Source organism: Suricata suricatta, chromosome 5 (assembly GCF_006229205.1).
Source record: "Suricata suricatta isolate VVHF042 chromosome 5, meerkat_22Aug2017_6uvM2_HiC, whole genome shotgun sequence".
NCBI lineage: Eukaryota > Metazoa > Chordata > Mammalia > Carnivora > Herpestidae > Suricata > Suricata suricatta.
Genome location: NC_043704.1, coordinates 9,207,912 through 9,234,761, shown reverse-complemented (window position 1 = coordinate 9,234,761; position 26,850 = coordinate 9,207,912). Strand labels below are relative to the sequence as shown.

Genomic DNA, 26,850 nt, shown 5'->3' with positions numbered 1-26,850 from the left:
TTAGCCACTCTGACCAGTGTGAGGTGGTATCTCAGGGTGGTTTTGATTTGTGTTTCCCTGATGCTGAGTGACGCTGAGCATCGTTTCATGTGCCTGTAGGCCATTTGGATGTCCTCTTTGGAGAAATGTCTATTCATGTCTTCTGCCCATTTCTTCACTGGATTATTCATTTTTTGGGTGTGGAGTTTGGTGAGTTCCTTGTAGATTTTGGATACTAGATCTTTATCTGATATGTCATTTGCAACTATCTTTTCTCATTCCATCGGTTGCCTATTAGTTTTCTTGATTGTTTCCTTTGCAGTGCAGAAGCTTTTTAACTTGATGAGGTCCTAATAGTTCATTTTGGTTCTTGATTCCCTTGCCTTTGGGGATGTGTCGAGGAGGAAATTGCTGTGGTTGAGGTCAAGGAGGCTGTTTCCTGCTTTCTCCTCGAGGGTTTTGATGGTTTTCTGTCTCACATTCAGGTTCTTCATCCATTTTGAGTTTATTTTTGTGTATGGTGTAAGAAAGTGTTCTAGTTTCATTCTTCTGCATGTTGCTGTCCAGTTCTCCCAGCACCACCTGCTAAAGAGGCTGTCTTTTTTCCATTGGATATTCTTTCCTGCTTTGTCAAAGATTAATTGACCATACACTTGTGGGCCTAGTTCTGGACTCTGTATTCTATTCCATTGGTCTATGTGTCTCTTCTTGTGCCAATACCATACTGTCTTGATGATGACAGCTTTGTAGTAGAGGCTAAAGTCTGGGATTGTGATGCCTCCCATTTTGGTTTTCTTCTTCAATATTACTTTCGCTATTTGGAGTTTTTTGTGATTCCATACAAATTTTAGGATAGTTTGTTCTAGCTTTGTGAAGAATGCTGGTGCAATTTTGACTGGGAATTGCATTGAATATGTAGATTGCTTTGAGTAATAATGACATTTTCACAATGTTTATTCTTCCGATCCATGAGCACGGAATGTTTTTCCATTTCTTTGTGTCGAGAAGACTAAAACTTATATGATCCACGGACTACATTCTTTCTGGGGCAACCAAGAGTTAAAAATAATTGAGGCAAACCCTAGATGATGATCTCATCCTACTTACTAGCACTTCCAAATCCACAGCCTCACGTGGGGCCACCATGGCAACAGGCAACCAGCTGGCTGTTGGGTCCTCTATGGACGAAGTGATCTTTTAGCAACTAGGACTTACAAGCCCCTGGGACTGGCTCTATGCTGACCCTGCTGGCCGTGTCCTCCTTCTAAGTCCCCAGCCTCCTGGTTCTCTGGCCTCCAAGGTCCTCTGTTGACACTTTCTCCTTGGATGATATCATTCACCCATGTGATTTTAGGAGCTGCTGAGTTTCTAACCTCCAGCCCATACCTCATGCCTGATGGTCCAAACCCATTAATTCACCTGCCCCCCGGGCATCTCCCCTTGGGTGCCTCATTCAGTGCCCCCAACTGAACACGTACAATTTGTATCCCCTTTTCCTCCAAACCCGCCTCTCACTCCAGATTCCCAATTCTAGTCCATGGTGCCACCGACATCCAGTCACTTGATGCATATGGTTGACACTGCCTCGGAAGCATATCTTGGTCCCGGCTTCTGTCTCTCCCCATTGCCAGCACTGTCACTGCCACCTTGGCCCATGCCACCCTCATGTCCAATGGCAGCTCCTGCCTTCAGCTTGTCTTATCCTGACACTAGAGGGACCTTGGAGCAAAGCAGATCTGATGATATTTGTCTGGCTTTGAGCCTTTTGGTGACTTCCTGTTGCTGCTAAAATAAGGCCCAAACTTCTTACGTGGTCTCTCTGGGCCTCTGCTCTCCTGCCCGACTTGTATACCTTCCTCAGGGGCCATGTGACCCCTCCAGCAGGCCTTTCCTGATGTCCTCACTGAGTTAGGTCTCACCTGCCCATCACACCCCACCGTCCGCCATAAGACTTCTTGCTGATAGAATATAAATGTCATGATGATCAGGGTCTGTGCCTTGCCTGTGTTTCTGGAGCTGGGTGCAATGTGGGGCACAGTAGCTGCTGAGTAAAGATGTGGGGGACTAAAGAAATAAGAGGAAATTACAAAGTATAACGAATATTTCTTACATGGATAACTCTTACAATGACGCAAATCCACTTGGAGAGAGAATGCCCTCAGCTGGGAAGAAAATGTAATGGATGATTGAGGCTAAGACAAATAGCCCAGGGAGAGCCCCAGCTTAAAGCCCATGGGGACTGACTGGCTGGGAAGGCTCCCGGACAAAGATGCCCTTGGCTGTGCCCGGAAGAAGAGGGAGGAGGGCACTTCAGGTTAGCGGGACCCACCCCATGTCTTGAAACATGTCGCTTGCACACACGCCGTGGACTAAGGTGATCCCATGTGGACTAAGGTGATCCCATTTAGAATGGACCCTTCTGGAAATCTGACATTCGGTGGAGGCTCCTGGCCTCAGGTCACTTAGGTCCCGAGACCACTCTCTGCCACAGGTGTGCATCTGGCCAGCTGCCCCAGCAGGTGCAAGTGAACAGAAGGGTGTCCTGAGGGCAGTGCAGTGACCACAGGGGAGATGGTCGGCTGATGTGCATTTGACTGGGCAAGTATACACGGCCATTAGCACCCACTGAAACAACCTTTAGTGGGGTGCCTGATGGCTGCTGGCTCTGTCAGTTAAGCATTCGACTCTTGGTTTTGGCTCATGTCATGATCTCATGGTTTCGTGAGTTTAAGCCCCACGTTGGGCTCTGTGCTGAGCCGGGAGCCTGCTTGGGATTCTCTGTCTCTCTGTCTCTCCAAGTCATGGAGATAAGGGATCTGATCTGTGGCTCTGCATGGAGTGTTTGAAAGTTTAGAGAGTGGATCCTAAGAATTCTCAGAACAAAAAAAAAGCCTTTACTCCTTTTCCCTTTCTTCTTTTCTTCTTTGTTTTGTATCCATGTGAGTGGACAGATGTTAACAAAACTTACTTACAATCTACGTACGTCTCCTCAAACTCACGCAGTCTTGCATGTCACTTATATCTCAGTAAGACCAGAAAATAAGGAAATGCCCTGAGTGTCTCTGAAATTCTTCCTAAAGTTGACAGCTGCCTACAAAACAAAAACCAAACTCCCCACCATCCCTCTTGTCCTCATATTTCCAGAAAGATTCTAGGGGGGAGAGAACTGATGGACAAAAAGAAGGAGCAGGCTTGAGAACCTGACACTGTAAGGAAACAGGTATTTTTGTTTTGAAAAACCGACTTTAATGGGTTTTTAACCAAAAGCAATGGACTTTTATTATTTTTTTTATGTTTCATCATTTTGTAAAAAAGTAATCTCTATGCCCGACATGGGTTGAACCCATAGCACCGAGGTCAAGAGTCGCACGCTCAACCGACTGAGCCAATCAGGCACCCTGGCAGCAGACTTCAAAACGCAAATAAGGTCTTTACAGATGGCTTCACGCCCAGTGCCAGAAGGGTAATGTGGCAGAGGCAATGTATTTACAAAGGCAAAGACATCTTCTTAGGGGCTGTTTAATAAATGTGGTCTTAAGTTGAAATTTTGGTCAGATTCTGGAAACGCTTGGTTTGCATCCTGGGTGTTCATAAAGGTTTGGATGTTGGTGACATTGAATCGATGGAACCAGGTGCCACAAGTAAGCTTTTGTCTGAAGATTCCCTGGTGTTGCTGCCTAGACTGCCTGGCAAACGTTGATCGCCGTCCCTCCTCCGACAACAGCTTCAAGGCTCTTAGGAGTCTTTTCTAGAGCTCCCTCATACATCAGAATCTTTTTTTAAATTTTTTATTTATTATTATTATTATTTTTTTACTGTCAGGAATGTCTCAAGATGTTCGGGAACCTATAGCAATAGTTCCAGCCTTCCTTGTGATCTGTTGGAATGTCTTCGCTCTTCAACTAACCATGAATGGTTCACGAGATTGTGGCAAATTCTGCTTACAGCTCTATTAATGAACCTGCATCCTTTCTTCAGATTTGGAACCGTTCCTGACCTGTCAGAAATGTAGTTGGGTGTGTAGAGTGTGAGGCAAGCCTCCGAATGAGCACAGCCTTGTAAACACATGCGTAATACCGTTAGAAATGAGAGCCTGCATTAGTCCAAGTCTGGTCTTGAACTATTGGTTTAAAGTAAATATACCACCTAATCTCTACGTTCCTCATTCCAGCCCATGTAGGGGTGAAAAATGTAGCCCAGGAGGGACCAATGTGTCAAATACGGGTTTTTGAGGTTTAATGAGAATCAAACACCCCCAAGGAACAGATGAAAAGTTGGGTTGGTAAAATAAATTCTCATCTAAAAAATAATTTTTTTTGATGTTTATTTATGAGAGAGAGAGAGAGAGAGAGAGAGAGAGAGAGAGAGAGAGCATGAGCCGAGGAGGGGCAGAGAGAGAGGGAGACAGAATCCAAAGCAGGCTCCAGGCTCTGAGCTGTCAGCATAGAGCCTGACGCAGGGCTCGAACCCATGAACCGTGAGATCATGACCTGAGCCTAAGCCGGACACTCAACCAACTGAGCCACCTAGGCACCCCTAAATTCTCATCTTTTAAAAAGTCTTTTTAAATGTGTATTTATTTTTGCGAGACAGAGACAGAGACAGAGTGTGAGCAGGAGAGGAGCAGAGAGAGAGAGGGAGACACAGAATCCGAAGACAGGCTCCAGGCTCTGAGCTGTCAGCACAGAGCCGGACATGGGGCTTGAACCTATGAACCATGATATCATGACTTGAGCCAAAGTCAGCCGCTTAACCAACTTACCCATCCAGGTGCTCCCAAATAAATCCTCATCTTGATTCATTTTTTCGCTCACAAATCACCAGCCGGCGTCCAAATTCTGGCCTGTTGCTTTCCGGGGGGAGTGACAGGAATGTGCCCTCATCAGTTTGAATTCATACCTGCAGCTTGGTTTTCTTCCCTGCCTAGACCACATTCTTGCAGCTTCATCATTTACTTGGCCCTGCCTTTTAAGGCAAGGAGGCGCCAAAGAAAAAGACACAGTGTTCCTCCTTGGGCTAATCTCTGCCATCTCATTTTACTGTTCTTCCCGCAGGGAGGCTGGTATGTTCCAGCCGGCGCGCAGAGGATGTTTCCCAGCGATCCTGAGATTGGGAACAGCCGGTACCCGGATTCTGGGTCACGGCATGCTCGCAATCCACTTAGACTGGTCATACCAGCGGGGGCTTGCGTCTGGGGGAGGGGCTGGGTTGTGTGCATGGATGGGGTGAAGGGGAGGGACAGAATCCCTCCTCTGTCCTGGTGTGAGGGAGACAAGCCATCTCTTAGGTGGAATAATTCATGAGTATCTAGCACTGTGCACAGTACTTAACACGTTCCCAGGCGGTGACACCATTTATTAAGCACTGACTACCGTAGTTAGCCTCAGGAGAGCTGGTGCGATTCCTACATTTCAGCTCATTTCTTCCGATGCTGTGAGTCTTTTAGTCCTTCTGAAAATGTCCTGTTAAATGTGACGATCTGGCTGAGGGGGTGTCAGGGGGTGAGGGGGGGCAGGGCAGCAATGCTTTGTGGCTCTTTCAGAAAGAGCTTTGTTCTGAGTTAAAGTATTAACTGTATCTTTAGTTTTCTGTGTCCCTGTGTTTTGACATCGGGGACTTGCTGGCCCTGGAGGGACTCCCTGTGTCCCCAGGGAAGCCGATCCCCACAGAGAGATGGTAAACAGTCTGTCTGCAGGAGCGATTTTTCAGACACCAACCAAGGGTCTGGAGCACACACCCCAGCCACCCGCGGCTCTCACCTTCACCTGCCCTAATCACCCTGGCAACAGCTCCCACGCCCAGTATCCACTGAAGTCATCGAGGTCACCTGCCTTGCTCCTTCCTTCCCACAGAGACTCCAGTACAAGCTGTAGCCATGGTCCCCTCCAGCCCAGGCTCCAGGCTTTGCCCAACTCTGGTGCTTCCCCTGTGCTCTGGTGTGGGCACTGTGCCTGCCCTCTTGAGATCCGTGGGTAACAACTGTCCTGACAATGACAGTTGTCTCCTGACCTGTTGGCCTTACTACTGAACCTCAAATTTCCTACTGATGCACTGTGTTTTTAAACAGTTAACACTGGGGTGCCTGGGTGGCTCAGTCAGTTAAGCATCCAACTTCCCCACAGGTCGTGAGTTCAAGCCCTGAGTCGGGTTCTGTGCTGACAGCTCAGAGCCTAGAGCCTGCTTCAGATTCTGTGTCTCCCTCTCTCTCTCTGCCCCTCCCCTACTCTCTTTCTCTTTCTCTCTTTCTCTCTCTCTTTCAAAAATAAACATTAAAAAAATAATAAAACAGTTAACTGGGGGCACCTGTGTGGTTCAGTTGCTTAAGTGTCGGCTTTTGATTTCAGCTTGGGTCATGATCTCACGGTTTGTGAGTTCAAGCCCCATGTTGGGCTCTGCACTGACAGGCTGGGGATTCTGTCTCTCTTTCTGCCCCCCCTACCCGTCAAAGTCAATAAAAATAAACTTTATTAAGTTACTGCCTGGTAGACACAGAGAACAGCGTCTGTGGCTTGTTTACATTGATGTAGCTGGAGGAGGTGACCTTACCGCCCGCAGTGGGTGTTTCCGGAGCCTCATGTGGCTGGGCCAGCGGCCTGTGTCGGATGTCACACGGGTAGTCTGTGACTGTTCCAAGGCTGCTGGGAGGTCCTTCTCGCCTGGAACAGCCGAGGACGGGCTGGGTGGTGCTGCCACAGACCTCTTCAGGTGCGCCTGGGGGGCTGTCAGGCTGATGTGCAGCCTGGAGGTGTGCCATCTTCTAATTATTTTTAATGTTTATTTATTATTGAGATAGAGAGAGACAGGGTGTGAGTGGGTGAGGGGCAGAGAGAAAGAGAGACACAGAATCCGAGGCAGGCTCCAGCCTCTGAGCTGTCAGCACAGAGCCCAATGTGGGGTTCGAGCCCACGAACTGTGAGATCATGACCTGAGCTGAAGTCGGATGCTTAACTGACTGAGCCACCCAGGCACCCAAGGGTTGATCATTTCTACAGTCACATTATACTGGATTCATTCCTTTGGGTTCTTAAAGTTTAATTTTTTTTAGTTTTTAAAACTGGTCACTTATGAAAGGACATTCATACTTCACTGTGTCTCTCCTTTTCCTTCCCTTGACGTATATTTCATTTTTGCAGGCTAATCATGACCTGTTATGGAAGGAATCTGAATAGTTTGATGCAGTGAATCTTAGCATTGAGGTTTCTAAGAGGGAGATGTGACACCTTTTCCCCTCTGGCAGCCACCTCCAATTTCTACTCACTGGTTATAGTCTTTTATCAGACTCAGAATCCATTGCAATTACATGCTTCAAAGACATTATTACTGAGACGTTGAAGGAGATGTAAAGACAATTTTTTTTTGCAAGTGGCAAAAGCCCTCCATAGCAATCCCAAGACAAAATCAGTTGGGGATTAGGATTTTTGCAGTGGGAGGTGGCGGGGGGTGACAGAGCCTGTTGTCTGAGGCTGTCCGTGGCAGCCACAGAGGTGTGGCCATAAGTCCCGGATTGCCTCCAGTTGACCAGCTGCCTCTTGCCGATCTTTCTGAAGGGGCTGTTTCCAAATGAATGAGCCTGGGTTCCAGTTTAGCCGCATTTAGTTCCTATGTGTATTCTATGTCACTAAATAGGAAGGTGACACTCTAGTATGAACCTGATTCAGTGAGTGTCTTCTCTCTGTGGTAGGGACCTGCCCCTACCAAACGCTTGATGAATAAAAAGTCATTGGAGGAGTTTTGAAGAATCAGAAAGAGCCTGGTCCATGTTGGGGAGATAGCTACAGTATCATAATGTTGGGGTACAATGAGAGTAGGTACGGGGACAGCAGATGGAGGCCTTCCTGATAGTCTGGACAGGAGTCAGTAACAGGTGGATTGCAATGGTCACAAGAGGGAGACAGTGGATGGACTCAAGAGATAGTTAGGGGCAGAAATGGGCAAGCTTGATACGGGCCTGGAGATGTATCTCCTAGGTTTCTGGATTGATGCTATGCCCCAACATGCGGACCCCAGGAAGAGGCCTGGAGTTGGGCATGTTTGGGAGGTTAGCCTGCATATGTTGAGTTGTGGTATTTTTGACACCCATGCTGTAAGAGGAGATTTCAAATGGGCTGTTGAATAGAACATTCTGGAACTCCAAGGACAGGCATATTTGGGAGTCCCTGGCATATGGCAACTGAAGTGCGTGGGATGAGAATTGGAGATGCAAGAGAGTGAGAAGGCAGAGGCCTTACCTTGGGCCATGAGAAGCTCTGACATTCCGTGCTGGTTATGAGACTATGACCTTGGAGGAGATCTTGGGAAAAATAGTCAGGGGAAGAAAAGCCAGGAGAGTTCCATGTCAGAGGAGCTCAGGGAAGACAGGAGTCCCAGAAGGAAAGAGTGGTCAATGCCAAAGACTGCTGGAGGGACAAACAAAATGAAGACCTGAGCCAGCTAACTGGGTTGAAAGATCGAGGTCCCTTGAGAGTTGGGTGAGAGATGGACCAGTGGGGAGGTGGGAAGGAGGCCAGCGGGTAGGCACGGTGCTGGGGGCGGGGGTCTGGACACAACCCGCCATGTGCTTCCATTGCTGTCACCACCCTGGTTTCCATCATTGCTGAACCCCCTCCCCTGCCACACGGACTCAGATGCGGGCCCGACCCTGGCACGCAGCCCCCGGGGATCACACAGGATGTCAGGTCACACCATTCATCACCTGCTTCCTCTCAGCATCCCCATGGTGCCCTGTGGACTTGGAGGTTTTGCTGGTGAAAGATGTCAAGTTGGTGTTGCTGGCAGGGCGGGGCAGGGCGGGCACGGCAGCTCATGTGACATCAGTGGACTGCCCCTGGACCAGTTGGAAGATGGGGCCAGGGGAGAACAGCAGCATCTGGGAGGCTCCATCTGTGCTCTGCTCTGACCCCACAAACCTTAGGCCTGGGGATGCTCTCGTGACAGGTGGGTGGGTGGTCCAGAGATGGGTGGGGGTCTCCTCCACTTCTCCTAGCAGTGGGATAGCCAGTGAGGGCCTGATGGGGGGCAAGAGGGCCACCTTCCCCTCCTTCTCTTCTCTCTTCTTTGGAGGGACCCCATCCACTGGTCCAGGTCTCTATTGGGGTGACCATAATAAACCAGAAGGTCTCCCCTGACTTTCTGGACTCTTTGAAAATCACATTCCTTTAGTTTTGGCATCGTGCTCCTGGCAAAAAGACAAATGAAGTGGCGAGTTCTCATAGCTGACCCGTCCAGACCACCGCCTGGTTTGGAGGAGACCCTGCACCATGAAGTGAGCTTCTGGGAAACACCTGAAATCTGTGTCTTTTGACCGTGCCTTTCCCATGACTGTTGTGCAAGCTGGTGAAGTGGTGAGTGGGGATGGCAACTTGGGGCCGTCGGCTACCCAAGTTCATTCCCGCATGCTGGACTGGACTCAGGTTTTGAGATTCATTTTGTAACTTGGGTGTTTTCTTGTAAAATGATGCTCCTTCCTGTGCCTATAAATATTTATGGATTGTTTTATTGCAGACAAAACAGAATGGCTTTGCACATGGTGGAGGGGGGGCAGCTATCTGCAGAAAAGGCCCAATTAACTGCTTTCATTGCAACCATGGCATGACTGAGACATTCATTTTAGAGACTAAGTGGAAAATAAAGCTGAGCTCAGGGCATCATCGCAAGCATATGGGAGGAATGCACGGCGAATTAGATGGAGACACAGAAGCACTGGGTCCCCAGAGACAAGCATGCCATTGTAATTTTGTTGGGATGAGAAAACAGACCTCTCGGATTTGCCCTGCCCTGTGTGCGTGTCTCTGTCAATGTCTGCTGCTGTGCAGCCATTTAAAATGGGTCCTAAAATATCTGCAGTGCAGAACATTTCAGGAAAGCTTTTCATTTGCTACAATGTTGCAGCAAGCCTGCAGAAGGGATGTTCGCGTGCAACTTTCTGATGGTTTAAAAAGCCCAGAAGAAGTGGGTGATGGTGATAGATTCCCCCCTACCCCCACCCCGGCTTGTCTGCAGAATGGATGGAAAGAGAATAACCCCAAATACTGTGCCCCTTCCCAAGGACATAACCAGGCAATGTGAACACCAGAAGCAGGACTGACTTACGGGAAAGAAAGGGATACTGAGGCGGAAAGAAAGAATTCTCTCAGAATCCTGGCTCATCGGGGCTGCAAGGGATTTCAGAGACCATCCCCACTCCTGTTGCAGATGGAGAAACAGAGACAGCAACCACTAGCCGCAGGTTGCCCGGCGAGCTAGTGGCAGAGCTTGGGGCTAGCGGGGATGCTCCATTTCCCAGGTCAGTCCTCTTTCCATGCGTGGCCCTCCCCACAAGCATTAAGTATCTGTCTAGAAATTTTGGCTCCCACACTGAAAACATAAAACTCTTTGTTATCACTCCCTAAATGAGTAATGTGTTTTCAGCGTTTACATTAGCTGGAAACTGAGATGGGAATTCTCCTGACTCATTTTTCAAATGAGATGCATTTTAATAGTTTCCTGGCCTTAAATGCTTTGCTGCTTTGTCAAGGCTCAAGTTGGTTAGAACTCACTTTGCGGAAGTTCTCCGAGCCCCTGGTGGAGCCCAGAGGAAGAGTCACAGGCTGTCCCCGATTTTGTTTTCTTTCCAGGCACTTCTAGAAACTGCAGCTTGATCAGAGCGCACTGTTCCACAAGAAAAATGTGTAACTGAGAGGTTGCATTCCTGATCGTTAACTCAGCATCAAATACATCTTAGATGTGAACCAAAAAGTTGAGACCAAGCGAGGGGCGAGAACCCTCTAAGAGCGGAGTCTCTGCTATCAGGATGTTCTCACTGGCACTCACCCCGTCAGCCAGCCCCTCACACGCGGGGCAGATCTTTGGTGACCCCAAGTGCTGGAGACGCTGTAAGCTCTCCTTGGAGGTATATAGGCAGGTCTGAGTTATGGCCGAGAACATGAGAAAGGGAAAGCATGAGAAAGAAACAGGAATCAAGGAGGCAAATTGCCGACACAGGATTGAACGTGATGTCTACCCGGGGGCACAGGTGTTTGCGCTGACCACTGACTGAGCGCTGACCTTGGGGGGTTGGGCATGGACCTCCATCCTCAGCTTCCTCACGCAGGTGGGGGCTCACATGCCCTGGCGTTCTCCAGCCTCGACCCAAAGGGGAACTACAGTCATCTCAACCCATGGGGACTGTCACACGTACGGCGATGCCTCCTCAAGCTTGTGGCCTCGGGACCCAATCTCGCAGGCTTATGGCTGCTCCCCATCTTCCCTGATGGGCAGGGATTAAAGCCTTTTGTAAAATTGCCGAAGCATTTTCATTTCTGGAAGTATGGCCTGTGTAGAGCACCTGGAAAATTGTCACCTTCCAGAATACTGAAAACGCTGGGTACATGATAAAAATGTAGGTGCCAGAGCAAAACGGAGCTGGAGAGAGAGGGAAATCCTGAGAAGCCGGAGAGGAAATGGGAACGGAGGTCCAGGTTGCTGTGGGGGTACCGTGGCGAGGTGGCCCTGGGGCAGGCACTGACCCCACACCTCAGGAGACTGCTCTGTGTCCATGTGGACACGTGACTCTCCCCAGGTGGCTCGCCAGAGTGTCACCCCTAGAGCCTCACCATCCAGCTGGCCTTTCCCTAGCGTGTTTGCCAGGGCGCACACCTGTAGTCTCTGTTCTCCCTTTCTTTCATGATTGGTCCCATCGCACTTGACCCTGAACGGCCACATTTCACTAGCATCGATGCCCTAGAGCTCAAGCACCTCTTGAGCTCCCAGACCAATGAAATATCAGTGCAGCGGACACCTTATTAATGGGGGTGCCACGCCACAGGTGGGCTTCCGAGCAGCCCCTGTCTTCCATGCACTGTCTGGAGCGTCCAGGTCTGGCCCAGGGTGCCAAGGGTGGACGTCATGTGTGTTGTGGCCTGGGCCAGAGCCTGGCTTCCCCACTCGCCTGAGGCTGGTTTTCCTTTAGCCACCTTGCCCCCCCCCCCCCCCCCCCCCCCCCCCACTATGGCTACGAAGGCATCGCTCGCGTGAGGGCCGAACGAAGACTCCTGGCAGGCAGCGCACCCCATCGCCCGCACAGCAGGCACATGCAAGGCCCCACGCCTGTGTCGGAAATATTTGGGATCCGGAGAAGGCAAGCTGGCTTTGCCTGCTTTGGAGCGACCCCTCGGCATGGTCAGCATCCTCAGAGGTCACATACTTCATCGTTATTAACCCCTCTGATCCTGGTGGGCCCCGTCTTTCTGAGGTGTCTCCCCCTGGGGGTCATCTGCCTGCTTTTAAGAACAAGAAAGTGACAATGACTACATCAGGGAACTACCGTAAATACCATCATGTCTCTGAGAGAAGGTCTCAGAACGATATGGTGTCTTACAGTTTCTTCAACATGTATTCAGACTTACCGGGGCAACAACTTTGATTACCTTTTGCCAAAATTTAATTGAATACCCTATTCAGCACTGACCTACTTGAATTTTCTCGGCGGGGTGTATTGAAATGGATAATACTTCTATTTTTCTAAAATCTTTTGAAAATATCGGGCTAAAAGGGATGCCTCCAGTTATAAGAGTAACTGATGTAATTCATAGCTATTTGATATGTTTTGATAAAGCCCCTCTTTTGTATACAATTCCTTGAGACGGCACACATGATTAGCTTTAATAACGGCTGTAAGGACTAATAACAGATCTTTTAGTCAGTTAACTGGTTTCTGATGACTTGCTTTCAACAAAACAAAAACAGGACCTAGCTCATTTACTAGCCTATAAATCATTTAAAATAATTTTTGATGATTAATCAATATCCAATTTTTTTTAATTAAAATTTTTTTTTTAATTTTTATTTTTTGAGAGACAGAGAGAGACAGGGTGAGCAGGGGAGGGTCAGAAAGAGGAGACACAGAATCTGAAGCAGGCTCCAGGCTCTGAGCTGTCAGCACAGAGCCTGACGTGGGGCTTGAACCCACAAACCATGAGATTATGACCTGAGCCGAAGCCGGAAGCCGGATGCTTAACCAACTGAGCCACCCAGGCGCCCCAATATCCAATTTTTAAAGCACATGACCTCGAAGAAGTTCTTGTCCCTTTTATGTATTTATAGGAATGATATTTATCAGCCCTTGTAGCTAAACTAATACAAAATTTGCTGATCTCTCTCTCAGACTACCAAGAAGTAATACTCATCTGTAGCCTCATGTCAGAAATAAAAACTCACTCATGTCCCTAAGAGATGTGTATCTGTTAAAATTTTGCTATTTGTACTTAATAATTACTTATCAAAATTAATATATCCAATTTTGATTACTTGCATCCTATTTATGTTGTGATGACAGTGATCTAGAAAAGGAAATCTGATTCTTGCCCTCCTGGTCAGAGGAATTTTTTTCAATTTAAATTTATGTAGATATTTTTATTGCAAAGAAATCTGATTTTAGAATGAAAAGATTTTGAGGTGTAAAAAGTAAGGCATTAGGGTAACATTCTGTGTGTGGGGGTGAAATGAAGATAGAGGTTCAAGGGAAAAAGGACGCTGACATTTCAGATGCGTGAAGAAAAGCTTGTCTTATGTTTTTTTAAATGGTTGATGATGAGTTACTGGATTGCTAGATATTTATAGTCTATGGGATATATTTAAATGGATTAGATAATCATTTTATAGTTAGTGTCGATATTTACAATATGCCAAACATTTTCTTGCAATTGCTTAAATTTCTAATTAAAATATTAGATGTCACATTGAAATTATATGAGAAGACAGTAGTTTGCCAAACATTTCGAGGAGCGCACAAATTAAAGAGTTGGTCTTTTAGACCACTGACCCTGAGCACTCAGTTAGTCCTCTGGTAAACAGACAAAGATGGTCCTACTGAATTTTTAAGAAATCCACTACATCCTGTTTGTAAGAGGCATTCCTAGAACAGAAGAACATGGAAAGGTTGAAGAGCAATTATAGAAAGAGATCTTTCAGGCAAAGAGTAACCACAGAACATGTGTGTAGGTACATTAACTTGGGACAGATGGATTAAGGCAAAAGGTATCACAAGAGACAAAAGGGTTACTTCATAAGGATAGAAGGTCCTACTCATCAGAAGACATAAAAGTGCTAACGTTATATCTGTCTAATACCATAATTTTTAAATGTAACCACTGTATTTTTTAAAGTTTTTTTTTTGAGAGAGAGAGAGAGGATAAGCAGGGGAGGGGCAGAGAGAGAGAGAGAGAGAGAGAGAGAGAGAGAGAGAGAGAGAGAGAATCTCAATCAGACTGTGCTGACAGCGCAGAGCCCAATGCGGGGCTTAAACTCACAAACATTGAGACCATGACATGAGCCGAAACCAAGAATCAGATGCCCAACCAACTGAGCTACCCAAGGCCCCAGGACACATTCACTATTGTAATGAAGGCTCTATCGATAACCGATAAACCGACAAGAAATCAGTAAGAATACATGTAGACAACAAAGGACGCAGTCAACAAGTTCACATCATGAACATGTGTCAAATACTGTACCTGATGGCTGGGGTTGTGTTCTTTAAAAAAAAATTTTTTTTTAAATGTTTATTATTTTTGAGAAGGAGAGAGAGCGAGAGACGGAGAGCAAGTAGGGGAGGGGCAGAGAGAGAGGGAGACACAGAATCGGAAGCAGGCTTCGGGCTCTGAGCCGTCAGCCCATATCTGACACGGGGCTCAAACCTATGAAGCCTGAGATCATGACCTGAACTGAAGTCAGCTGCTTAACCGACTGAGACACACAGGCGCCTCAGACTGTTCTTTTTAAGCACCTTCAGAATAGTCATTAAAAGGACGGTGTACAAAGGCAACAAACAAGGCTTGATAAATTTTAAGGAAACCTTCATTCCCATAATGAAGTTAAGTTAAAGGATCAGGAACAAGGCTAATAAAATGCCACACTTTTGGAAATAAAGTCCCATCTAAATAATTTATCAGTTAAAAATCCAAGATCATAGAAATGAGATAACTCTTAGAATTAAACAGTAATTTTAAACAACCACATATAAACTTGTAGGACGAAACTAAAGAGAGTCTTAGAAAATCAACCCTAAATTATATTAGAGAATACAAAAAAACACAGAAAATGAACGAGCAAAGAACCGCTGTAAGTATTAAGGGGGAAAAGTAACAGAAATAATCGAAAGAAAAAGAGGTAAAGAGATAATCAAGATGAGACCAAGAAGTAATGAAATAGAAAATAAAAATGTAACAAAAAGTATTAAAAATGGATTCTTTGGAGCTAATGAAACTGACCAACCCCCAGTGAGATAACAGAGTCTAAAAGAAAAATAATTTAAATAAATAGCTTTAGGAGTGAAAAAGTGTACATAACTAAAGATTCAGTAGAGCTATAAAAATATAACAAGAAATTATGGTTTTACACCAGTAAATCTAAAAATTTAGATGAAATAGACAAATTCCTAAAAAAATATAGCTTCCTAAAACTGACTCAACTAGAAACAGAAAAACCTGAATAGTCCTTTAAGTATTCGAGAAATTACATCAGTTAAAGGACTTCATGGAAAGGAGACAGTGGATGGAAATCCCAAATGGTTTTCCTACAGGTTCTTTCAGACATTTAGGGATAGATAACTCTCGTCCTACAGAAGTTGGAAAAAGAGGAAGTATTCCTTCTAAGGCTCTAGTCAGTCATCTGCTCAATGGATAACAATAATTCCAACCCCATGGCTTTGATCCCTGTGCGGATTCAAGGAGCTCAGGAGTGGAAGTCACTTGGGGGATAGGCATGAAATAAATGGTAGCCGTTATTGTCATTATTATGGAGCAGGCTACAGTAAAACAGAGCCTTAACATGGGGAGGTTGGTCCCAAGAGCCTGCTGAGGCGGAAGTCCGTTGTCATTGCCAGGAGTCATTTCTCCAGGGAAGAGGTAATCATTGCTCACTCTAGCGGTACGGGGTACGGTAAACCTTCAGCAATTGGCAGGGTGTGGACCAATCTCACGGGAATCAGAGGCAGTTCTGAACTGCAAAGGGAATTAGTGAGATCAGGTGTGAAGGTAATTTTTAATTATTCTACCTAATTTCCGGGGCGGGGGCACTGCCACCCAGGTAGATGAGCCCCCCCCCCTGCCCGAGAGCTGGGATTCATACAGCTCTGTCTTGGGGTGTGAACCTCTCAGGCCTCCCCCAGTTGGTTCCCAGGAGGGGAGGGACGAGACTGAAATAGGAAATCCATCCAACAAGTATCACAGACAATTTTGTACTTTGAAGCTGCTGCTTTCCAGCAGTTTAAAGTCTGTCTAAGAAAATATCCTGACGGAGAGTTGGACCGCAGTTGAGGGTGATGTGTGAGCTCGTGCTGAAGGTTTGGTGGTTTAGTTATTCAGGGAATGGAGGTGTCAAACATGGTTAGGGATGCCTGCCTGGAGGCCACATGAGGCCAGAGGATGGATGGCATGTGGGTGGGAGGAGGAGACAGAAGTGGGTGTACGTGAACGTGCTGAGCCCAGGGATGCTGCCAGTTTTGTTTCTTTTTTTCTTCCTTAAAAATCGTTATTAATCTTGTATTTTTTATTTTTTAATTTTTCAGAGAGATAGCACGAGAGTATGGGTAAGGAAGAGAGGGAGAGAGAGAGAGAGAGAGAGAGAGAGAGAGAGAGAGAGAGAGAGAGAGAGAGAGAGAGAGAATCTTCAGCAGGCTCCACGCTCAGTACAGAGCCCAGTGCTGGGCTTGATCCCACGACCCTGGGATCATGACCTGAGCCAATATCAAGAGTCCTGCGCTTACCTGACTGAGCCACCCAGGTGCTCCTCTGCCAGTTGCTTGTCATGTGGGGTTTCCCTTTACATCGCACAGTCACCCTGAGACCCCGAGAGGACAAGCGAGCGTGCAGGTTAGGTGATCCTCCGGAAAGCACATAACCAGCAGAGGAGGGTTCAAAGCTAGGGTGGCTCACAGGAGAGGGCAGGGGAAGGGGGACAGAGGACAGATCTGGGTATGGGCAAGGCCAGCATCTGTTGACCCAAGAGCCCCCAGTCTTGGCTTCCTGTTGGCAGTCCTGTCTCCTCCCCCGCGGCCGTGTCACCTCAGCGGTGACACAGGGGTATGATACTAGTTCTTCTGCCATCATTTCCTCCTACATATGAAGAGACATTGGGACATGGCACCCAGAGCTGAGCTGGGGGAGAGCAAGTCCCCGTAAGTGTTGGTTCCTTTTCCTTTCCTTCTCGAACCTCTAGGTCGGGGCTCCTCAGAGGCATGCCATGGGCATTTGGGGCTGGAAAATCTTGGTGGCAGGGCATGCGACAGCGTGTCCCTGCAGCACGGAGGCGCCCCAAGCCACATCCATCCGGTCTGGACTCTGCCGAGAGGCAGCCCACAGAACTCTGGACTTAACAGAGCTCAATGGGACGCAGGAGGTGGGGGTCTTGGATCAACCCTGCAGGACGTGGGGCAGCACCCCTGCCTCTGCCCAGGGCCCCTCATCCTTTACTGTGATAACTGAGATGTCTCCGGACACTGTCTGACGTCTCTTGGGGACCAACTTCCCCCTGACGGAGACCCACTGTTCCAGGTCTTGTGAGGGTGGGCCAGAGCCAAATTGGGCGTGGCCACGGAGAAGAGGCGCACCTGCTCGGGTGGCGGTTCTCCTTCTGGATGCACAGCAGCGATCCCGGGAGAACGAATGCCTGGGCTCCGCCCCGACATTCTGATGTCATCACCTGCGGTGGTTTTGCTCCAGGCTCAGCAGAGGGGGCTGACACAGCCGTGGCTGGAATCACACGGACAGGGACAGGCTCGCAGTGGGCGGAGCCCACACTCCCGGTGGCCTGACCTCAGCGGCAAGTGTGTCGAAAACATGGCGAGCACCTGCTCTTGTCAGACATCAGACACCCCTGAGGTCAGGAGGGGCTGTGGGGGAGGGGCTGCTCTCTCTTCCTGCCCCTCCCCCGCTTCTTTTCCGGTAGGAGCTCTTAGCGCTCATCCCTCCTCCCTTCTGGGGCGACAGCCTTCATTTTCTCATGCACAGGGTTCATTTCCAAGCCGCAGGAATGAAGGTGTGTCTCAGAGCAGCACTTTTGCTGTCCTATGGCTGGCCCACTTGTTTTTGAGGCTGGACCCAACTCACTCATCACATGCCGACGCTGCATTCGGCCCAGGGACACAGCGGGGTGGGGACATCAGGTAGGAGGATGCGGGCACTGACATGCACAGTAAGCAGCTATATGGGTGCATTTAACTTTAGAGGTGTGTTCAGAGCTAGAGGAGAAGGGGTGGTTCGCTAGATGGGAGTGATGCCAGGAAGTTTTCAAGAAACATGGGCTTTGAAGGATGAATAGGAGTTTACCAGGCGGATCAACGGAGGCAAGAAGGGGAGGAGGCTCTCACTGGGACTTGCCTTGGCTGCACATTGGAGATAACGGAAGAAGCCTTAGAAAGAGGTGGCTGAAGAGCGGGGTTTACCTGTCCACGTTCATGGTGTGGCTGTCAGCCTGTGGCTTCCCTCTAGTGACCACAGCATAGTCTGCCTGCGTGAGGTCTCCCTTCCTTCCAGCCAGGGACCACCGGGACTCTGAAAACAGGCTACTTGGGAGTGTGGGGCCAGGGAGGAGCTCCCAGTCCCTACCTATGCCCAGGTGCCGACTGTGGGGCTCACAGGCACGTCCCTCATCTCCACCCCAACCTCTCTTCGGACTTCTCCTCCTCTACTGGCTGCTGTCTGCACATAGGGTGGCGGACTCCTGCAGACTCAGATGTATCATGACCCGGGAACCCCCTCAGTCTCAGATACACCTAGACGTTGGTCATCCCGGCTCACATACCAGCCAGAAGATCCTTTGAAAATCCTGTAACACCTCACCTCCCTGCTCCACACTCTCGGTGGCTCCCCTCCAGGAGCAAAAGCTGTAATCCTTACTGTGGCCTGCAAGTTCTCTGGGTCTGGTGCCTGGGTCTCGCTCCCCACCGGATGGCTCACGCACCATCTCACCAGCCACGTGGCCTCCTAGCCTTTCTGGAGGCGCCCATGGCTGCAAGGTCTTCTGTACCTGGAACACTCTCCCCCACTATCTCCATGGCTCACTCTGTCTCCTGTCCAGGCCTGTTCTCAGACGGACCTTACCTGACTCCTCTCTGGCAGACATATGCCACCTGCTCGGACCGGCTTCCTTTACCTGTGTGCACATCTGACCCTGACGTACTCACTTCCGGTTTAGTCTCCCTCTCGCTCACTTGCATGTAGACACGTGAAATTGGGGACCTGGTTTACTCACTGCTGTGCCTGCACTTCACTGCATAGTATGTGCTCATTTAATGACAGATGAATGAAAGTCTGAGAGCCGGACGGCTTGCTCAATTAGGATAGCTAGGGAGAGCAAGGGCTGCTTTTCCCAGACAGCCCTGTACCACCCCCCAGCCTCCCAGGTGGGCTCTGGTAGCCCTGCTCAGAGCCCCCCTGGTGGCCTTAGCTTAACTCAGTAGACATCCTTCACACCTCTTTCCAGGTGTCTCGCTCGGACTGAGCCTGCGAGCGATGGACTGTATTTTGCTTGCTGCTGTATTGCCTTGTCTGGGAATAGCAGGTGCTCAGTAAAAGCTTGAACTAATGGTCAGTGCAAACCCCGAAGGCCTTGTCTTTTGTTTTCCAGGATTTCGGGGACGGTGGCTGTATCTCTGAGATAGAAATGCCATTCAGATTACATCTCAGAAGAGAGGTGCAGCGTCAGGGTGTGTTTTCAGGGTGTGACCGCTCTGGTTTTACAACCTGCTCCCAGACCCGGAGTCGGCAGGCGGCTCGGCCAGGCTGTGTGGCCGCTGCACCACGAGGTGGCGCTCGCGCCTGCGTGTGCTTCAGGGACGTTCAGGCCACCCGGGTCGCCCGGGGCTCTGGCCACCGGGTGGGTAAAGAGCAGCGGGTTTGCGTCCCCATGTGGGTCAGGCGCGCTGCCCGGAGGCCACGGGCTGCTCCTTTGGTCCTTGGGCGCCCCCATCTCTGGGAGGGGCTGTACTTTGTTCTTTCCTTGGACCCCGGATTAGAGAGGGGAGGGCTTTGGCCCGAAGGGGGCGCCTTAGTCCCTGGTGCCTGGCATCTATATGCCTCCGCCTGTGCGGAGCTTTGAACCCCGAGGAGAGGGCGTGTGACAGGAGTGGACACCTTGACTGGACCAGCCTCTAGATTCTAAGCCTGGAGGCTGCTCCTAGCGGCTCTCGCTTGTCCTGGAAGCAATATCAAACCAGGCTGACTCCTGCAGGGCTTCCGGTGCTCATGTGACCCCATTCCCACGTCCCTGTTGCTGGAGTCACGTTGAGGGCGTCCCCACCTCCTTCTGCGGGAGGCAGAGCACCAACCGGCTGGCCCATTTGTCCAGTTTCCTAACTTGGCCCTCCACCCCTCACTTGGGGTCCCCATGACCAGAAGCATCAGCACGCCCTAATGCAGAACCCAGACCTGCGGCATCCAAGCCTGCATTTTAACACCATCCCTGGTGATTCTGGGTGCCCCAATGCCAGCCAAGTGCCAGCAGAAGACAGGTGGGAGGGCCTGCAGGCTGAGGGCAGCCAGCAAGGCAGACGAGGTCCCTGGCCTGGGGACTGGCCACTGGGTCAGCCCCTGAGAGGGAGCACCGGGGGGGCGGGGGAGGGTTGTCTTACTCTAGAAGATGGTCCCGCTGTGGGTCAGGCCTGTGTCCCATGACCCCCAGGCGGACGTGGTCAGGTAGGCAGGTGGGCTCTACGCTCCCAAGGGTGGACCCTGTGCTTTGCTCAGCACCCTCTGTTGGCTGATCCAGGCACCTGGTAAATCGTGGAATGAAACACGAAGTCAGACAGTCAAACCCAGTGTCCATGGAAGGGCTGCGAGGGGAGCACTGAGCCCTGAGGGCCTGTGCCGGGCAGTGGGGTCTGCCCAAGAGCCCTGGCAGGTGGCCACAGATGTTGTGCCCAGAGCCAGGCCATCTGAGAGGCCGCCTTTCCTGCCGGAGCAGTGGGTCTCAGTGGGGGGCGCCTTCGCACACATGGGGACATGGGCCGTGTCTGGAAACACTTTTGATTGTCACAACAGCCGATGAAGACCAGCGTCACGTGCAGGGGGGAGGCCAGGGCGGCTACAGGACCGTCCCATAGCAAAGAAGCCCCGAGTGTCGGGCGTGCCCAGAGGATTGGCGTGAGACAGCACAGCGGGTCTCCCCGCATTGTTGGAAGTTTCTAGTCTTGTGGTGGTTCTCGGTCCCCTTTGGAGCCTCCACTGTCCCTGGTGCTGGGACCTGAGACCTTATTAGGAGTGAGTGCAGTGCTGGCCCGAGGTGACTGTAGGGCAGGGGTCCTGGCTGGGCTGGGGCTGCTCTCGGGAGGGCTCGGTGTCCGGTGGCAGACCTCCATCACTGGTTTTCCCCAGAGGTCAGGATGCCAGCAGTGCCCACCGCCCTGCCGGCCTTGGACTGTTGCCTCCGACTTCGGGACTCGACTCTCCTGTGGCTTAAGAACAGCTGTGTGTGACAGCCTGGGGGCGAGAAGGGACCGGATGCCTACACAAGCTGCGTGCAGCCCCCTGACCCCTGACCCTGGTCCTGCTGCACATGGGGCACGTGCCCCCCTGTGTCCCTGTGTCCCACCCAGAGAGCAAACTGGCCCGGAGAGTTTCTTTTCCGTCCTTTGAATTTTGACCTAAAGAGACTGTTGGGAAACACATGCTTGTGGGTTCAGCCACTAAGTTTTTGGGTAAGTGGCGCAGCAGTAGAAGGTTACTGAAGCTAGGTGCCCTTGGGCAAGTTGATTAAATCCTGACGCCTCTGCTTCTTCTCCCCTGTAATTAGGGTGGTAATGACGGTGTCTCCGAGCAGAGGATCTGTAAGGATTTTGGGAGTTAGTGCACATCAAGTTCTCAGCGCCTGGGATTCAGTAAGTGCTCAATAAATGACTCTTGTTTTTAACTAGTGTGAGTGGTCGGTGTACGAATTTGGGCAAAGGTGGGGGAAGGGGGGAGACACAGAGCTCTCACGGAACGGATGGAAGATGGAAACCAATACTCCTCTTACCCACTTTGTAAAACCTCTGCCAGTGCAGACTCAGCCCAGGGTTGGAAGGTCTGCTGGCCAATGAGGGGTGAATGAGAGGACCGCGTCTTCCCCGTGGGGGGCCTTCTGTGCGCCCGGGGATTGCGCGGAGCCGGGCTCCTGCTGTCTCCCTCACTCCTAGCTGCCTTTTGCAATGATTCAGCACGATCACACTCACCCTCCTCTAATCTTGCTTGAAAGAACCCTGTATATTGACCTTAAAAAGCTTTACCAAGCACCCCCATGACTCATTTTTGAAGCAACCAAGAGTGTCTGTGAGCGTGGGTGCCCAGGGATGCCCTGAGTCAGCAGAAGGGACAGTTACTCTTGAGGTATTTTTTTTTTATTAAAATCCTTCTTTGATGATAATGAGATATTTGTACATAAATAAATGGCGTACAGTGAATCATGCTTTTCTTTCTCCGATAGAAAAGCAAAATGTGTAAATCCTATTCCCTCTCTCTCAACTAGCTTCCCCTACTGGCCAGGAGTATGTATAAATAACAGTCCATTTTTAGTTATTGCTTACTCATTCTTCCCCCCGCCCTGCCCCCCTGTTGGAGTAAAAAAAGGCTCGGAAGAGTCCTGCTCCAGGCAGAAATTCCTAAGAAAGCAAGCCCCCTCAAGACAGAGCGGAGTGAAATACGTGGCTAAGAGGGATGGGTGTGAAGGTAACAGAATTTTTCACCACGGACTATGGCTCTCGTCTGATTGGCCAGGGCCCGGGTGAGCAAATGTCTGAATTTCTAAGAGCACCTGCAGAAGAAAACAGCATCCGTGGCCACGCTGGCTCCCAAGATATATTTAGCTGCTGTCGAGGTCGTGTGACGGGGCTGTTTCTCGGGCTTGTGCTTCCCGTGCCCCCCTGCCGTGTTTTACCCACCCCCGCCCCTTACCAAAGGTTCTGAGACTGCCCCAGTGTCCCAAGATGCTCCCTGCCTGAGCTGACCGGCCACCTCGGGGATGCATGTGGCCACTCCTGAGAGCTGGGGTACTCCTACTGTGGTGATTCATGAGTGTCAACTTGACCGGGCCACAGGGTGCCCCAATATTTGGTCACACGTTATTCTGTGTGTGCCTGTGGGGGTGTTTTTGGAGAAGGTTAGTAACTGAACTGGTAGACTGAGTAAAGCAAAGTGCTTTCCCCAGTGTGGGGCCAGGTGGCTTCCTCCAAACCCCTGGAGGCCCGAAGAGAACAAGAAGGTGGAGGAAGGAGGGATTTGCTCCTTCTGCCTGACTGTCTTTAAGCTGGGACATTGGGCTCCTGCTCCCTTCTGATTTGGACTTGGATCGGAACTTACACTGTTGGTTCTCCTGGGTGTCCAGCTTTCCCTCTGCGGATTCTGGGACTTCCAGCCTCCACAGCCATGGGAACCAACCCCTTATAATAAACCTCTTTATTTATCTCTATGTATCTGTCTATATATTTATGTATTTGTGTATCTGTCTATCTATCAGCCCACTATCCATCCATCCATCCATCCCTCCCTCTCTCCCTCCATCGACCCATCCCTTCATCTCTTCCTCCCTCCACCCCTCCTCTATCTATCTCTCTCCTATCGATTCTGTTCTCTGGAGAGCCCACACTAATACTGCATGGAACTCTGGAGCCAGCCCCTCCACCACCCACCACGGAACTTCGCTGGCACACGCCTCTGGGACCGCACTGCTTACCAGAGGGTCCGTTCCCCAGGGCGGCAGCACCTACCGCTACCCTTCGATCTTGTTTCTGTAGAGCTTCCAATCTAGGACCTGGGCTGAGGATTGTGCTGGTTGTGGAAGGAGCTAGGACCCCTAAAGTTGACTGCACAATTTCTAACTCATCTTTTAAAAAAATGTTTATTTATTTATTTTTGATAGAGTGAGTCAGGGAAGGGCAGAGAGACAGAACAGAGAGAGAGAGAGAGAGAGGGAGAGAGAGAATCCCAAGCAGGCTCCATATTGTCAGCACAGAGCCTCATATGGGGCTCGATCTCATGAACTGTGAGACCACAGCCTGAGCCCAGATCAAGAGTCAGACGCTTAACTGACTGAGCCACCCAGGCGCCCCTCTAACTAACCTTAATGAATTATTTCCTTAGCTATCGAGGAATAAAGAGCTTACTTAGGTCCCCTTGGCCTTAGTCAGAAATAACAATGCCAAGGTCCAAATTTTCTTTTCTCTCTCTTACTCTCCAGGGGTTGACAGCGCATATGTTTTACTTTTCCTTGCATTTTTCACTTGATGCCAACAACTTGAAACTCTCAAATTAGGGGAGGAAGCTCCCAAGGTGTAGGCAAGGACGATGTGATCTGATGAAGGATGATCTAGAAACAGACAGATGGTAATGTGATAAGTAGCCAAGCTTCTCTGATCAGGCCCTTCTCTACACCTTCCGTGGGTCTGTCCCGTGCTGGTTCCTGCCTGGAGGGAGACTGACAGGTGACTTTTGATGAATTTAGCACAGGCTCCTGCATTGCCCGAGGCTAAATATAAACCTGCATTCGATTAGGAGCCTCTGAAGGAAGTGAAAACATGAGTAATGTTTTCTCATCTTGCCATTCATTCACTTCCTCTCTGTGAATATGGATGTGCTTGAGCACTCCGCTGGCGAGGTGAGCGGACAGCACAAACAGCAACATAAAAAAGAACAGAAGGGAACGAGGCAGGGACCCAAAAAGAGTTTTCTGGAAGGCCAAAGCTCTGGGCAGCCACCTTGGGCCATGGAGACCACTCCTGTGAGACTGGAGGTCAAGGTGTGTGATGCTAGTCCTGGCTGGCTGCTGAGACTGAGGGGCCCCTGCTGGTCCATTTCTTTATTAAGAGGAAAGAGGGCCGTCATGCCCGGATGTTGAGGGACTGGTCTTGGCTGGCCGCTTTACTGTCCTGTTGGTTCCTTCATTCCACAAATAGTGGTGGTGTCTGTGGAGGCAGCAGAGGGTGTGAGGCGTCACTGGAGGGAAGGTATATTCTTTTCCTGGGGCTGCTGTAACAAACCCCAGAGTTACAGATCACTAGGGGGCTTGAAGCAACAGACATTTACTCTCACAGGTCTGGAGGCCAGAAGTCTGAAATCAAGCTGTTGGCTGGGCTGTGTCCCACTGAGGGCTCTGGGTGAGGAGAGGGGGGTTCTTCCTACCTCCTCCAGCTTCTGGTGGCTTCTAGATGTTTCTTGGCTTGTGGCCGTGTCCCTCCAGTCTCTGCCTCTGTCTTCACATGGCTTTTTTCCTGTGTCTGTGTCTTCTCTTTTATTTTTTTAAAATTTCTTTTAAATACTTACTTATTTTTGAGAGAGAAAGAGAGACAGAGTGCAAGCGGGAAATGTCAGAGAGAGAGGGAGACACAGAATCGAAAGCAGGCTCCAGGCTCTGAGCTAACAGCACAGAGCTCAATGCGGGGCTTGAACCCACCAACCGTGAGATCATGACCTGAGCCGAAATCGGACACTTAACAGACTGAGCCACCCACGTGCTGCCCTTGTGTCTTCTCTTTTATTTCTTACAAAGACACTTGTCACAAGATTTGGGGCCACCTGGGTCAGCCAGAACAATCTCTTGAAATCCTTGATTACATCTGTGAAGACACTTTTCCCAGTAAGGTCATGGTCAGAGGTACTGGGGTTTAGGGTGTGAACATAACTTTTTGAGGACCATCAAGCACCGCTGGTGCCCAAGCAGTGACCAGAGTGGCTCTCTGTTGACCCAAGAACTTCTGGAATTCTCCACCTGTCCCTGCAGTCCACTGGGGACGTATTGTGAGCCCCACAGTTACCGTGAGGTCTGGAGCGATGGGGAACGAAGCACCAAACCCTTGGGAAACATCGCTCCAGCTGAAGGAGAGCTCCAGTGTTGTTCAGAGGCACCTCTGTTTCCCCCAGGAGACCCAGCTTCCCCCCTCCCACCACTCCCTCTCTGGCATGGTGGAGGGGAGCATTCCTGGAAGTGCGTGTCTTCTGAATCATGTCGCCATCCTGACTTACATTATAATTTCTTCAGCTGTGTCTTCCCAGGAAGAGGGAGGAGATCGGCCACAAGATATCACCCCAAATTCGCACATACGCACAAAGTCAGCCCCAAAGACAAATGGTATTTGCATAAAGAGACGGAGCCAGGGTGGCGAATGTGGATTCCCTGTGACAGAGATGGCAGCGGACGCCCCCGTGAGGTGGCAGTTGGAGAAACCCCCCTGTTCCAGGAGGGATTTGCAAGGCTTTTGCTTTTTTAAAAACAGCATTTAAAGACAGCAGCTTTGAATAGATCCTTCTTCAGGCTTCCCTTTCATCTCCCCCTCTCTTTCCCCCACCTTCAGTTCATTGGCTTCTCTACCATTTTATTGGCTATTGCACACATTGCTTCCCGGCCAAGGAGCCTCAGATGCACGGTCTTTTTTGAGGGTCAGCATGACTCCTTTTCCCAGCTCAGCATGTTTGTTTGTTTGTTTGTTTGCAGGAAGAGTAAAGGAAAGCTCAGAGCAAGGCCGGAGGGGGAGAGAGAGAGAGGGGCCCCGGTGGGTGGGTGGTGTGGACTTGGGCCCAGGGCCCTTTCCTGCTGTGTGGCCTGGGGAGGCAGGCAGAGCAGTGGGGTTGCTGGAGGCAGGCAGGGGTGCGTTTCCTCACTGGGGGTCCCCGGTACATGCTGGTCCTGTCTGGGAGGTTGACTTCCACGGAGCAGGGGTGTTCCTCACCACGCCTTCTCCTACGGCCAAAGCTCTGGTGTCCCGTCCTGAGCAAGAAATCATGGAACTTTCCCTCTAATTGTCATATTCGACAGCTCAGGCTGCTGTTCTAGAATGCTGCAGGCTGGGTGGCCTAAACCACAGAGACGTGTTACCTCACAGTCCTGGAGCCACGATCAAGAGGTCAAGATCAAGGTGTGTGTGGGGGAATC

General features: G+C 50.0%; 1 protein-coding gene and 1 long non-coding RNA gene across 3 annotated transcripts in view; one reads left to right on the top strand and one right to left on the bottom strand.

The window, feature by feature from the left end:
- KCNJ6 (potassium voltage-gated channel subfamily J member 6) overlaps positions 1 to 26,850 on the bottom strand; it is a 265,669-nt gene that overhangs the window by 8,431 nt on the left and 230,388 nt on the right. The gene's annotated exons all lie outside the window — the stretch shown is intronic.
- Positions 17,720 to 26,850, top strand: part of LOC115291485 — a 30,631-nt gene continuing 21,500 nt past the window's right edge. For both annotated transcript variants that reach the window (XR_003908480.1, XR_003908481.1), the window contains exons 1-2: positions 17,720 to 17,834; positions 21,745 to 21,829. This is a non-coding gene — a long non-coding RNA (uncharacterized LOC115291485). The remainder of the gene's footprint in view (positions 17,835 to 21,744; positions 21,830 to 26,850) is intronic.